General features: G+C 41.5%; 1 protein-coding gene across 2 annotated transcripts in view; it reads left to right on the top strand.

Moving 5' to 3' along the window:
• The window catches only part of LOC146863704 (long-chain-fatty-acid--CoA ligase ACSBG2-like), a 466,937-nt gene that overhangs the window by 267,872 nt on the left and 186,377 nt on the right, over nucleotides 1-12,688 (top strand). The gene's annotated exons all lie outside the window — the stretch shown is intronic.

Here is a 12,688-nt window from a genome sequence, read left to right as displayed (position 1 = left end):
AGTATACAATTAGTTTAGCCATGCAAAGTGCAATTCCCACATGTAATTCTTTGGTTAATATAATTGGTAAGTCTCCAATGCAAACAAATTAATAAAATTACTAACCCTGGGCCTAACACTACACTTCGCCCACGTAGTGTACGTAGCACTGCCTGCTTCGCAGTTTTCGAAGTAGGCAAAGCAGGCAGCGCTACGCACACGCCAGGGTGAAGCGTAGCTGCCTGCCGCCCGCCACCCGCCTCCCGTCCGCCCTCCTTTTAAATCATACCCACATGTAAAATAAATAAAAATTAAAGAGACTTACCTGAAGCGCGGCGTCTCCGGCGCTCCCTCTTCCTCATTTCCAACTTCTTCTGACAAATGCGCATGCGCGGACGTCCGCGCATGCGCATTTGTCAAAAATTTGCTGACTGTCATGATGCAAAGGGATGGAAAAGAAAGCATGGCATAGATCCATCACCATATACCATTCTGCGTCATGGGGGATCTGATATAAAATCACAGATGGATTTGGTACAATGGGACAACATGGTACAACAATTTTGTTTGTCTTTCTCAGATCTTGTACTATCCTGAACTTCCCACTAGGCTTTTTCAGTCCCATTATTGGTGAATTACACGGGCTACTCATTATTTCTCTCAAAATTCCTTGTTTTATCATTTTCTCAATCACAGGAGTAACTCCTTAGATTATTTCAGATGTCAATTTATATTGCGGAGCATTTGGGTAACTTACTCCTTCTTTTACAGTTATTTTTACTGGGTCTACATTTCTTATCAATCCTACGTCTTCTCCTGTGAAATCCCAAACTTCTGCTTTTACAGATTGTTTTAATTCTTTGGGTAATTCGTCAGGGTTAAATACAGTATAGGTTCCAGTAACCTCTTTCTCCCTGTTTGCCATTGTCATTTTATACAGCACATCATCATCTGGTGTTTCAAAGGCTATTTCATCTGGAGTACAAAATATAGTGCAGTTCAGCTTGCACAATAAAGCTCTACCTAACAAGTTCACGGGACTGGTGTCATACACGACAAACCGGTGCATTTGAGAAAATGTCCCTATGTTAACTTTCACTGGTTCTGTAAGGTAAGTTTTAATCTGTCTGTTGGATACACTAACTACTTGAATCGTTTCATCCGAGAGAGGAAGATTCTGAACATCAGCTGATCTAACAGTTGATCGAGTAGCACCAGTATCAACTAGGAAAGTAATATTTTCATTATTAACTTTTCCATCTACAAATGGGCCTGTCTGGTCTACTTCTAGAGTTGCGCCAAGCACGCACTCTTCTTCCTCCCTTCGGCACCGTTAATAACCCTCTTCTGAATCGCTTTCATCGCGTTGCAGCCAATACTGCGAAGCAGCGCTAGCGCATAGCGGCTTATTTACCTGTTCTTTGTTGTAGAATCCATTCTCTTTACTATACTTCTGGCAATTTTTGTTCTGTGGAAAAGGTGGTTTTGGCACCTGATTCTGTTGTGTAATAACCTGCTGATGTCGTTGCTGTTGACCACTCACCTCATTCTGCACCTGTGGATTCAATGATGCATTTTCATCGTTAGTACTCGGAGGAAATTTACACTCGGATTTCCAATGCCCTATCCTACCGCAATTATGACACGGAAATTTCTTTTTAGCTTCCTCGATATTTCCTTTACCTTTCCGAGGATTAAATTTTGGTCTTGACCCTGCTTGTTCTGCTAATTGAGCTTCCTGTCTCTCTGCTACCTTTACTTGTGCCCACATAGCCTTTTCTTTTAATTTTCGCTGTTTTGCTTCAATATCATCACTGAAATATTTAGCATGTCTCAATACTTCGTCTATTTTCTTATTTTGCCAGTCTACGGAATGCTGTTTTATCATCTCACTAATTTCTGGACAAAGACCATATACAAACCTATATACAAAATGACTCAAATCCTTTGCACTTAAATTTTCATCTCCACTAAATTGTTTAAAGGCCAAAATTAACCTCTCATAATAGGCATGTACTGACTCTTTGCTTTCCTGATGTGTTCTGTCAATTTTTACCCAGTCTGTCTCTTTAGGAGGTACTTTGTTTTAAAAAAAATGCCATAACCTGTTCATATTTCTTCATTACCTCGGGGTCTGGAGCCCCTGTTTTTGGATCCCTTGGGTATTCCTGTGTCGGCCAATCTATCATGATTTTGCACTCTGCCCATAGATCTGCTGGTACTATTATGTCAAATAAGCTATTTAGATCAATCCACAATACTTTGGATAATTTTACAAATCTGTCCACGTGTCTGTACCACTCGACGGGTTTTTCACGTAGTCGAGGGAAGTCATTCGTAAATGACAACATATCCTGTCTAGTCCATGGGACATGTACATATCCTCCTCCTGGAATCTCTCTCATAGGGCATTCTGTCACAACCTTCTCTTTCTCTCTAACAGGGAAAGCTGAAAAGGTTTTATCTGAAACTTCCTCTCGTTTTCGATACCATCTACTTTTCCATTTGTCCACATCTCAACAAAATAATTATCTCTTTAATCTGACCTATTCTTCCTGTGGTATTCATGTTTTCAATGTCTTTTTCAGTGAAATCTACCCGATATGGTTTCTGTAGTGCTTTTACCTTTTCAATATCAATACCCATTTCATTTGCCACTTCTTCTAATCTTTCATGGAGACTTTTTGCTCTCCATGTTACGCTTTTACACAGAAATAACAACTCCTCATCTTGGTAAGTTTTTAACTTTTCCGTAGGGATAGTTCCTACTATTAATTCTTCCAGTACCTTTCGTAGTTTGGCCACATCTATTGACTGAGATTCTTTGTCTTTCTTCTGCAAGCTTCTCAACCATTCACTCAAATCCTCAGTAGATGGTCCTACTGGCTTCTCTACATTTCCTTGTCCAAAATCTTTTTGTGTTTCTGATATTGACTCCACTATTGTCACACGCCTTTCTGCACAGTTTTGGCCTACAAACGGGTTATTTGAAAAATTCGGTTCAATCATACTCAAAGTCTGTCTCCATGGATTCTCATTCTGACTCATTCTTGGTTGTTCAACCGGTTTATTACTTTTATAAGGGACCGTCAAACAGTGTTCGCTATCTTTCTGTTTATCAAAATTAGAATTTCTGGACCTGTCGTTACTGGAACTGTTACCGCTTCCAGATATTTAGTCAATTCTCCTATTTTCTCTGTTTATTCTAGGGTCGTTTTTGCTAGTTCTGCTGAATTTTCCTCGTTCATTTTACCTCCGGACTTCTTCTCTACCTCTCTAATGGAATTGTTTCTTCCCAAATCTTGGAACCCTGGTTCCGATTTTATGATTCGTACTGTTTATTTTATTGGGTCACTTGGGGTTAATATTTCTGGTTCTGATCGACATGGGGGTGGATTTTTATAGAACATATCATCAAGAACATCATCCTCTGACTCATTCACTCCATATCCTCTCGTTTCCACATTATGCCTCTTTTCTACACACTTTCTTCCTTTATTCTCTCCTGCAGTTCTTACGGGAAACAAACCCTCAGTCATACTCGCATTCCGCCACCTTCTCATTCGTTCCTCATGAGTCTCATGTCCATATGACCCACCAAACATGTACCTATATCCTCTGCCATTTCTCTGTCTTTCTCAGTCATGCATATCATCTTCCCACTCCGTCAATGTCTCAAATTGTGTCGGTCTAGGTCTTGGTTCTAAATTCATCATTTTCTCTCTCAAATTTCTCAAAACAGCCAAATTAAATGAACCTTGTTCTGGAAAAGCCAACACTCCGTCCTTTTCGGTATACTTGACCCAATTATCAAACCAAATACAGGTGAGATATCCATATTTCGCAACCATAAAGGATGCAGGGGTTTTCGGTGGAGGAAGTAACTGTCCTTCCCTTGTTACAATCGGTTTGTCCTATTTAAACCACTTTTTAATTCTACCAAACCAAGACTTTTTCTCCTTTTCTGATGTGTCGTAATACATTTTCCTCTCTTTCATGTATCACTAGTCTCTCCTTAGAACTGTACCGTTATTCTGTCCAATCGTAGCGCGACTCACACTAACGCACCAATACGGAGCGTCTATGTCACTTTTGCAATTCTCCAATCCCAGCGCGACTCACACTAACGCACCAATACGGAGTGTCTACGTCACCCTCTACTTCTCCACTCCTAGCGCGGCGCACACTAACGCACCAATCCGGAGCGTTTTACGTTTCTGACCGACTGTCCAATCCCAGCGCGGTCGTTCTGATGTCAGCAACCGCTGCTGCAGCTCCTGCTCCTGTCTACCCCTCCTTTACAAAATCCACTCGGTAAGGTTTTGTTTCAAATTTACAATTCTGTTAGTAGCAACATAAAGATACCACCATTGTCAGCTTCGCTAACCAAGGAATAGCAATAGACCTTTCTCACGAGAATTCCATCTTCCCGAGAGCAGCGCTTACCTCTGCCCTACTATGGAATCGTTACTTGCGTTGATAAAGTAGCACATCCCTCTACCTTACCCTTCTAACAAGCATTAGCTAACCGTTTCTCCAGAATTAAGACACATAGTTGGAGACCCAATGCTCCTGAGAAATAAAACTAGAGTTTCACAATTAACCTGAATGCCTTTAAATTCACGCACTTTCACACTAGAAAAATGTAGTACATTCACACAGAATCCTGTCTTTCCTGAGAACAGCGAACAGTCTGTCCTACTACAGAATTATAACATACGTTAACAAAGCAGCACTTCCCTCTACTTTATCCTTCTAGTAAGCTCAGAGAACACCTGTTACTTTTCCAGTGATAAGCGTTATCGGAATGCCATTTGGACTCCTTGTACCTAAGACCAAAATTTCACAGGTGACCTTCGCTATCATACACACTTCTCTCACACAGAAAATGTCTCTAATGGCAACACACGGCGATGTCACTGAATCAAACCCAGACAATGCGTTGTGCAACTTCAACCGTTGCACGTTTCTCCCTGTGTACCTACAGGGCAACAACAATTCCGTCTTTCCGGACAGCAGCGCTTACCTCTGCTCTACTACGGAACCGTTACAAACTTCTGACTTCCTACATCCCAGAAGCCGTGCAAACAACATAAAACTCGACGCGACTCAGCATAGAGTGTTAGTACATAGACCAATATCAATCAATAATCAATAAGCAATAAGCAATTTACAAGCAATATTCACCAAACCAAAACAATAAAAACCATAACTCTGCTACCAGAAAAACTGTTGTAGCGTGGAACATCAAATTCCCCCTTCGTCACAGACCAAATACAGCAATAGCAAATACACTCAAATACATTCATTGGTGGGGACCATAACACCAACACTAATACCTCATTGATCTGCTTCCCTAGAGGAATAAGTTTCCAAACGCTGACATGAAAGGAATATCTTTACCTAAACCCTAAATGCATTGAATACTTTATTAACTCCAACCTTGCGATATTCCCCTCATTAGGTGATGAATCATTTAGTTGTTTTGTAGTTTAGTGATCCAATTCATTTATCTATACTCTACTCTTTATCCTAGTTTTCTTCTTCAAATAATCGACACAACACATTTATCAATTAATCAAATATCGTTTATCTAATAAAATCGCAAATTGTTAGAAATCATAATCCAAACCGCAGAACATCATATTTATCTAAACTGGCTAATAGTCGTCCTCTAAGTCAGTCAAGTCATGGAAAACCTTTAAATTCATCAAAGTCATGCCGCAATTCAGTCTCTCAAAGATTCAGGATAACAGCTGTCCAGCAGTGTCACCGTCCTCTCCGTCAGCATAACGTCAGGAAATCGTGTTCGTCAAAGAAGACAGAGTTTTTTTAGTTCACTTACCTACCTACTTTTATAATGAAAATAATGTCAAAATGTATCAAGATTGGGGTTTTATAAAGTCCTCATTGGTGGACATGGGGTCAAGCGGTAAAGTTCTCACATAGTCCGCAGGATTAAGTCATCGCACTTGCTGGTTCCGATTTTAAAGACAGTCCATTGTATTATCCTTGGCGAAGCTCCCAGAGTGTCCTTGATAAGATCATCATCTCCTGGGGTCAGGACTAGGCCATTGTTGCTGGAAGTGACGCCCAGAACCTCGTGTGTCAGCAGCAGTCACGTTATACGTCTCGTTCAGCCATCTTGGATTAGGCCGAAATGGTCAACTTAAGCAAAACAAACACAAACACATAATTAAAGCATGGAAATGGCTAATAAAATGTTAAACCCACACTAATACCCTTATGTGTAAGTAATTATCTAGCAGAATAGCAACATTCAAAGCGTTTATACTCACTCAATGATGCGCAACTTAAAATTACATCACAAAAGCAACATATATCATGCAATATTCTCCTTTTCTACTATTAGTATGCGTACATATGTTAGTATACAATTAGTTTAGCCATGCAAAGTGCAATTCCCACGTGTAATTCTTTGGTTAATATAATTAGTAAGTCTCCACTGCAAACAAATTAATAAAGTTACTATTAGTTGATTATTCAGATTAATATAGACATGCAGAATGGGGGGTATACAAAATTTTGTACTATTTTAATTAAATTTGTCATTGACACAAATGACAGAGAAGATAAATATTGACTAAGAACTTTGGGCCTGATGTTGGCAGACAGTTTACTCCATAACAAACGTGACTGATATCCAGTCCGACATATCATAATTCCATTTTTTCCTAAGGACGGGATATCCACACTGGTGTAACAAAACTCGAGGGGGCCTCCCTGCAAGGCACGTGGAGGGGCCCACTCCGGGCTGAATCAGGAGCTCTGCAGCCCGAGTGCTGTGCTGAGGGGGCCACCTGGAGCTTGGGGGCCCCCTGCTCCGCAGGGGCTGGGGGGGGCCTGTGTTACACCCCTGGATATCCGCCATGTTTATGGTTGAGTATTTCATCTGCCAAGATGGTAATGAGGTCCTTTGTCACAAGTATTCAACCACAGTTCATAAAGAATCTCCAAGATAGGTAGGAACACCCCGATGATGTCAGCTGATCCTGTCCCAGAGCATTGGGCCTCCTAAACATCCTCTTAAATGTAGCTATACAGCTCATGTGATGCTGTCTCCCAAGCAAGGAGCAGATTATTTCTCCCGTTTCCTCAAAAACCTTTTCCTTGCAACTGTGGAGAATTCCCTTGTTCTTTCTTCTTGCCTGTGTCCACCTTCTTCTCACATGTACTTTATTGTTTCACATGCTATTTTTACAGCTTTCTATGCTGCATCCAACAATGCAATGTGCCCATCCTTGGTTCTAGCTATCATGTGTAACTTTAAAAAAAAACCCTGGCTCCCAATATAGTGAAGCCTCTTCTACTGTGGAGAAGGTGCACATTGTATTACAGAAGATGACCTCAAATCTTCCTGGGAATCTGACAGAGCTGGTTTTATCCTAAAGGATTAATGTGGACCATTTGTCATGCATCTTTCCTCCTTTTCCTTTGAAATACCTGTGACTGTGAAGTGGACATTTTCGGCTTGCACCTTCCAACACTTACATGACAAATACAATGTCCTTTCTCTGAACTTGAATGCTTGGAAGCTGATCACACTATCCTGGATTTACATGTGTTAAAGCTCACACAGTCCTGCCTGTGGGCTCTCCGAATGTGTCCTCCAGATTGATTTTATAATATCACTTAGTTTTCAGATACAACGGTATCTGGTATGGAAAATATTGTAGAATGTTTTTCTCTGCTGGACACATTTTATAAACAAAGAACTGAATAAGAACTGAAATCTGTTGATCTGTACAGAGGTTAAAAGTAAAAAACCTTTTACACTTTCCAATATCCTTGCAGTCAGTGTCTACCGTGCCTGTATTCATATTTTGAGTTTAAACCACACCCTTGCCAGCTAGTATATGTTTACTTAAAGAAATGAACAATTGTATGTAGTCTGAACATGTACGGGAGAGTTAGGTATAGCAATTTAGTTAACTTTCTGTATGACACCTTATCTGTTTAACGTTGTAAATATTCTTTGTTTTTTTCGGGTTTGCTGTATCAGTGAAAATATTTTAAAAAAAACAATAGGCCTTTAATGATAAATGAGGCTAATATGGAGAAACATAACAGAGATAGACAAAGGGCTTGATTGATTTTAGATGTGAATGCTTATCAATTATTAAGACCCTTAAAATGTTCTGATCATTGAATCTGAATTAATCCTTATTTTATCCTTTTGTTTTTAAAAGAACCCGTTGCACATGTTCACAACAAAAACAGACTTTTTTCGCCACATTCTGCCTTTTGCTGAGACTCAAGTCCTTGCCTCTTTCACCACACCCTCGGGTGCCTTCAGGGTTGACTCTGCATCTGTAAGACTGTGGCAAACACGAACATTTCTCAGGCTGCCCTCAGGGATGCAGGGCAAGCAGTCACAGGCTTCTCTGGGAGGTAGAAAACTAAACACACATCAAACAGAAATAATAATAAAGAAACATCTAGCTGCCGATTATGTTTTATATAAAAAGAAAATACTGTAAGAGCACACAGAATTAAATACTACACCTTTCAATTGCTACGACAGCGTTGCGATCCTTGCAATATCTTCGATAAGCTGCGCGTCTCAATTTTTCGGTACACCTCCTTACTCTGGTGACCCAAATGGATATTGTCTATGGTCAGAGGCATGATGTACGCACAGTTGAAGATTATTTCACTTTCACTAGATACATTCACAACTACATTAAATAGTTCCCATGACAGGTATTACCTCAAGCACAATGTCGGAAGGCTTCACGTCAGAATGCTCTGCGTGCTTGGGTTGCCTCATTCTGTTTCCAGGCAAAGCCCCACTGTATGGTGTTTCAAATCGCGTGATGCCTGGGCCTTCATCCTCTTTTACACCCTTCAGAGTGGCAGCTCCTCACTGCAGAACCCTTCAAGCGTCCCTCCATCCACACATTGAGGATGAGTTCAGCATAGCTGGTCTTGCACAGTGGCATGGGGGCTTCTGCTGTTGCAGCCCTCCAAGCAGATGGCAGGCAGGTACTCAGGCAAGGAAGTCAAGCTCTATTCAGAGCATCAGTGGTGATCTGTCTCTGACAGTCGCAGCCTCCCAGGGTGGTCAACAGTGGTGTGGGATGTATGACGTTACAGCGCACACTTTTACAACGCATGCACTTACAACGCATTTTTTACAACGCATAATCCATTACAACGCATGACATTACAACGCATGACACTACAACGCATTTTTAAAAACTACCTTTACAACGCATTTCCATTACAACGCATACTACCTTTACAACGCATACCATTACAACGCATAATATTAAATTGCATTTAAGGTAAGTATTAGATAGTATAGGGGTAAAAGTTACTTTTCTAACTCCAGGGGGTGCAACAGTAGGGTAAGTGTTGGATAGTATAGGGGTAAACATTACTATTCTAACTCCAGGGGGTGCAACAGTAGGGTAAGTGTTGGATAGTATAGGGGTAAAAATTACTATTCTAACTACAGGGGGTGCAACAGTGGGGTAAGTGTTGGATAGTATAGGGGTAAAAATTACTATTCTAACTCCAGGGGGTGCATCAGTAGGGTAAGTGTTGGATAGTATAGGGGTAAAAATTACTATTCTAACTCCAGGGGGTGCAACAGTAGGGTAAGTGTTGGATAGTATAGGGGTAAAAATTACTATTCTAACTCCAGGGGGTGCAACAGTAGGGTAAGTGTTGGATAGTATAGGGGTAAAAATTACTATTCTAACTCCAGGGGGTGCAACAGTAGGGTAAGTGTTGGATAGTATAGGGGTAAAAATTACTATTCTAACTCCAGGGGGTGCAACAGTAGGGTAAGTGTTGGATAGTATAGGGGTAAAAATTACTATTCAAACTCCAGGGGGTGCAACAGTAGGGTAAGTGTTGGATAGAATAGGGGTCAAAATTACTATTCTAACTCCAGGGGGTGCAACAGTAGGTTAAGTGTTGGATAGTATAGGGGTAAAAATTACTATTCTAACTCCAGGGGGTGCAACAGTAGGGTAAGTGTTGGATAGTGTAGTGTAATATTATGCGTTGTAATGGTATGCGTTGTAATGGTAGTATGCGTTGTAATGGAATGCGTTGTAAAGGTAGTTTTTAAAAATGCGTTGTAGTGTCATGCGTTGTAATGTCATGCGTTGTAATGGATTATGCGTTGTAAAAAATGCGTTGTAAAGGTAGTGCGTTGTAAAAGTTGCATTGTAAAGGTTGTTCCCCGCGGTGTGGCTCCTCTCCCCTACTGTCAGCAGAGGCAGGACCCACCTTCCGGCCAGCAGAACATGCCAGTTGACACAATGGTACTTGGGCTTTTAAATTCTTAGTGCAGTTCAAAATGGAAACTTGAAACCCTCTCATGACACAGGTTGCCCTTGGCTCCGCTCTCTATTGAACTCTTTGTGTGCTCCTCTCGCCAGGGGTATGCTGGGTGTCTCCTGCTCGAGAAACTCTCATCCTGCAGGCCAGGCGCTTTCTTTTCCTCTCTCAACAGGCAGGCGGACAGGCTTCTTCACACTAGGCAGACCATCAGCTCTTCCAGCAGAAAGTGTCTCCTCATCTCTGGGAGATTGACAGTCAGGCAGACACAAGCCCGCGTCACACAGAGCACTTCTATCCTTGGTCATGAAACCTTTGGAACTGGAACCCAGAGATGTGAGTTGGATCCAACTTCGATATATATTTTGCAGATATGTTCTATGGAAGCCCTGTTGGCGGCTTCAAATGTCATCTACAGAGTGCAGCCCTCATAGCAGGTAGCAATAGGGTTGACTCAAAGTAGGAATATTCAAAAGAGGGACCTGGCTGACATCAGTCTTCCTGAAGTAGTAATCAAAGGCAGATGTTAGAGCAGGCCCAGCCTATGATCATCTTCACCGGGAACAACAGAAAGTGAAGCCCCAACCATCAGCCCTACCATTTACTGAATACCAGTTCTCAGGAGAAATTAATTGGCAGTCTTTGCTACCCTAAACCTCATAGAATTTCCAAAGGTAGATAGGTAGCCCTGATTCTAGCCCCTTGAATTTAGTGTCTGGGTCACAGATATCTAGACACATAAATTTAGGAAGTATATTTCCACTGTCTGAGGAAGTTATGCTCCCCTTCCATCTAGTCCCATGCTAAACCAGGACATCCAAAATGGATGCAGCTCACCCAAACAAACAAAACACACAGTGCTACTATCTTACATGTGCTACCTTTGCACTTCACATTCATTCTTCACTTACCCACAGTCAAGATGCACCTAGGATGCATAATGTTCAGAGATTAACAAAACAGCTGAGCGTTACAAAAGATGAGTCAGTAGGCAGTGCTCTCACTGGCACACAGAAAAGGTCTGTTCACTTCAAAACATGAACACATAACACAACCTTTGTATGTGATGTGCCCAGTGCATAGGTATTAATACACAGCCTACTATGAGGGAAGATTTGACATGTCCTGACAGGCCACTGGACAGGTTCTGGACCTGGCATTGTCAAAGACAGGCCTTGGCCTATGTATGGTAGATTAGCAGTATACCAGGGTCAAAATAAAGTCAGACTACCAGTTTCATATGAACGTGTGTGATAAGGGCAGATATAAAAGCCATTCTCATCCCGACAGGCCATACTACACTACGGGGTATATTGTCAGGGCTCCTAGGGGCGCTTGGACAATAGCGGGTACAGTGTTGGGCAGAAGTTATGGGTCAGGAAGAAGAATGCGGGCCAGAGGCAATGGCTGGACCAGGCTGAATCAGAAATGGAACCGAAGAAAGGCCGCCGCTTTCTAGTCATCGCAGCGGTCTAGTTTATTTATTCCCCACAGGTGTTCAGAGGCAGCTTGAGGCGCACGCGCTGGAACCAACACGCACTTCACTGAGGAAGTTTCAGAGCACGCAGGTTAATTCTTAGGCTCCTCAGATTTAGTCAGAGAGCAACCTCGTCGGGTTTCGCCCGGTTTTCTCGTCCGCTACCTCCGTCGTAAGTAGTCAGAAGCAGTCTAAGTTCGCAGCAAGGTTGAGGAGGAGAAGTTTGCTGAGGTAACAGTTTGTGACGCCTCTTCCCAATTTCTCGGCTTCAGCTGGTGAAAGCAACTCGTCGATGGATACCTAGCGCTACCAGAACCTGAAGGGAGAAAGAAGTCATAAGCTAAGTCACAAAGACAATTATAGAATTACTCTGAATGAAATGTAAAATAAAATGTTGTATATAGTTAGAGACAAGACAGTACTTACCAGGAAAAATCTAGATTAACGGCAATATCCTGCTAAGAAGGAAAAGGTCGTCAAAAGGGAATTCCAGAACAGTTAAGAAAAGTCGTTAGAAAGTAGATACTATTAAGAAGAGTCCTTACAAAGATAAAGGCATACACACTCAAGTAAGTGAATTAGATTACCTAAAGTGTAAGAGAGTTTCAAGGGGTAAATAGGAGATAAATACATTAAGTGATATCTTGTTGACAGGTAAATTCCAGAGGCGCCTTTTCAAGAAAAAGAAAGAACAGAAAGAGAGATAGAAACAAGAATAATAGAAGAGGGGCACAGTGCTTGGAGCTAAGGGTAGGTAAAGAACTAGGGAGCGGAATAGAATATAGAATTAAGCTAAGTGTAAGAAATTATAACTTAATGCTTGGTTTTTTAGATTCTCTCAGTTGACACACAGTCTGCAGATAGAATGAAGAAGTAGACGAAAGAGAGAAGACAAGCTTCAGGACCAGTCTCTTCTTG

Source organism: Triturus cristatus, chromosome 2_1 (assembly GCF_964204655.1).
Source record: "Triturus cristatus chromosome 2_1, aTriCri1.1, whole genome shotgun sequence".
Classification (NCBI taxonomy): domain Eukaryota; kingdom Metazoa; phylum Chordata; class Amphibia; order Caudata; family Salamandridae; genus Triturus; species Triturus cristatus.
Note: the sequence above shows the minus strand (reverse complement) of the source record. Positions and strands in the feature narration are given on the sequence as shown.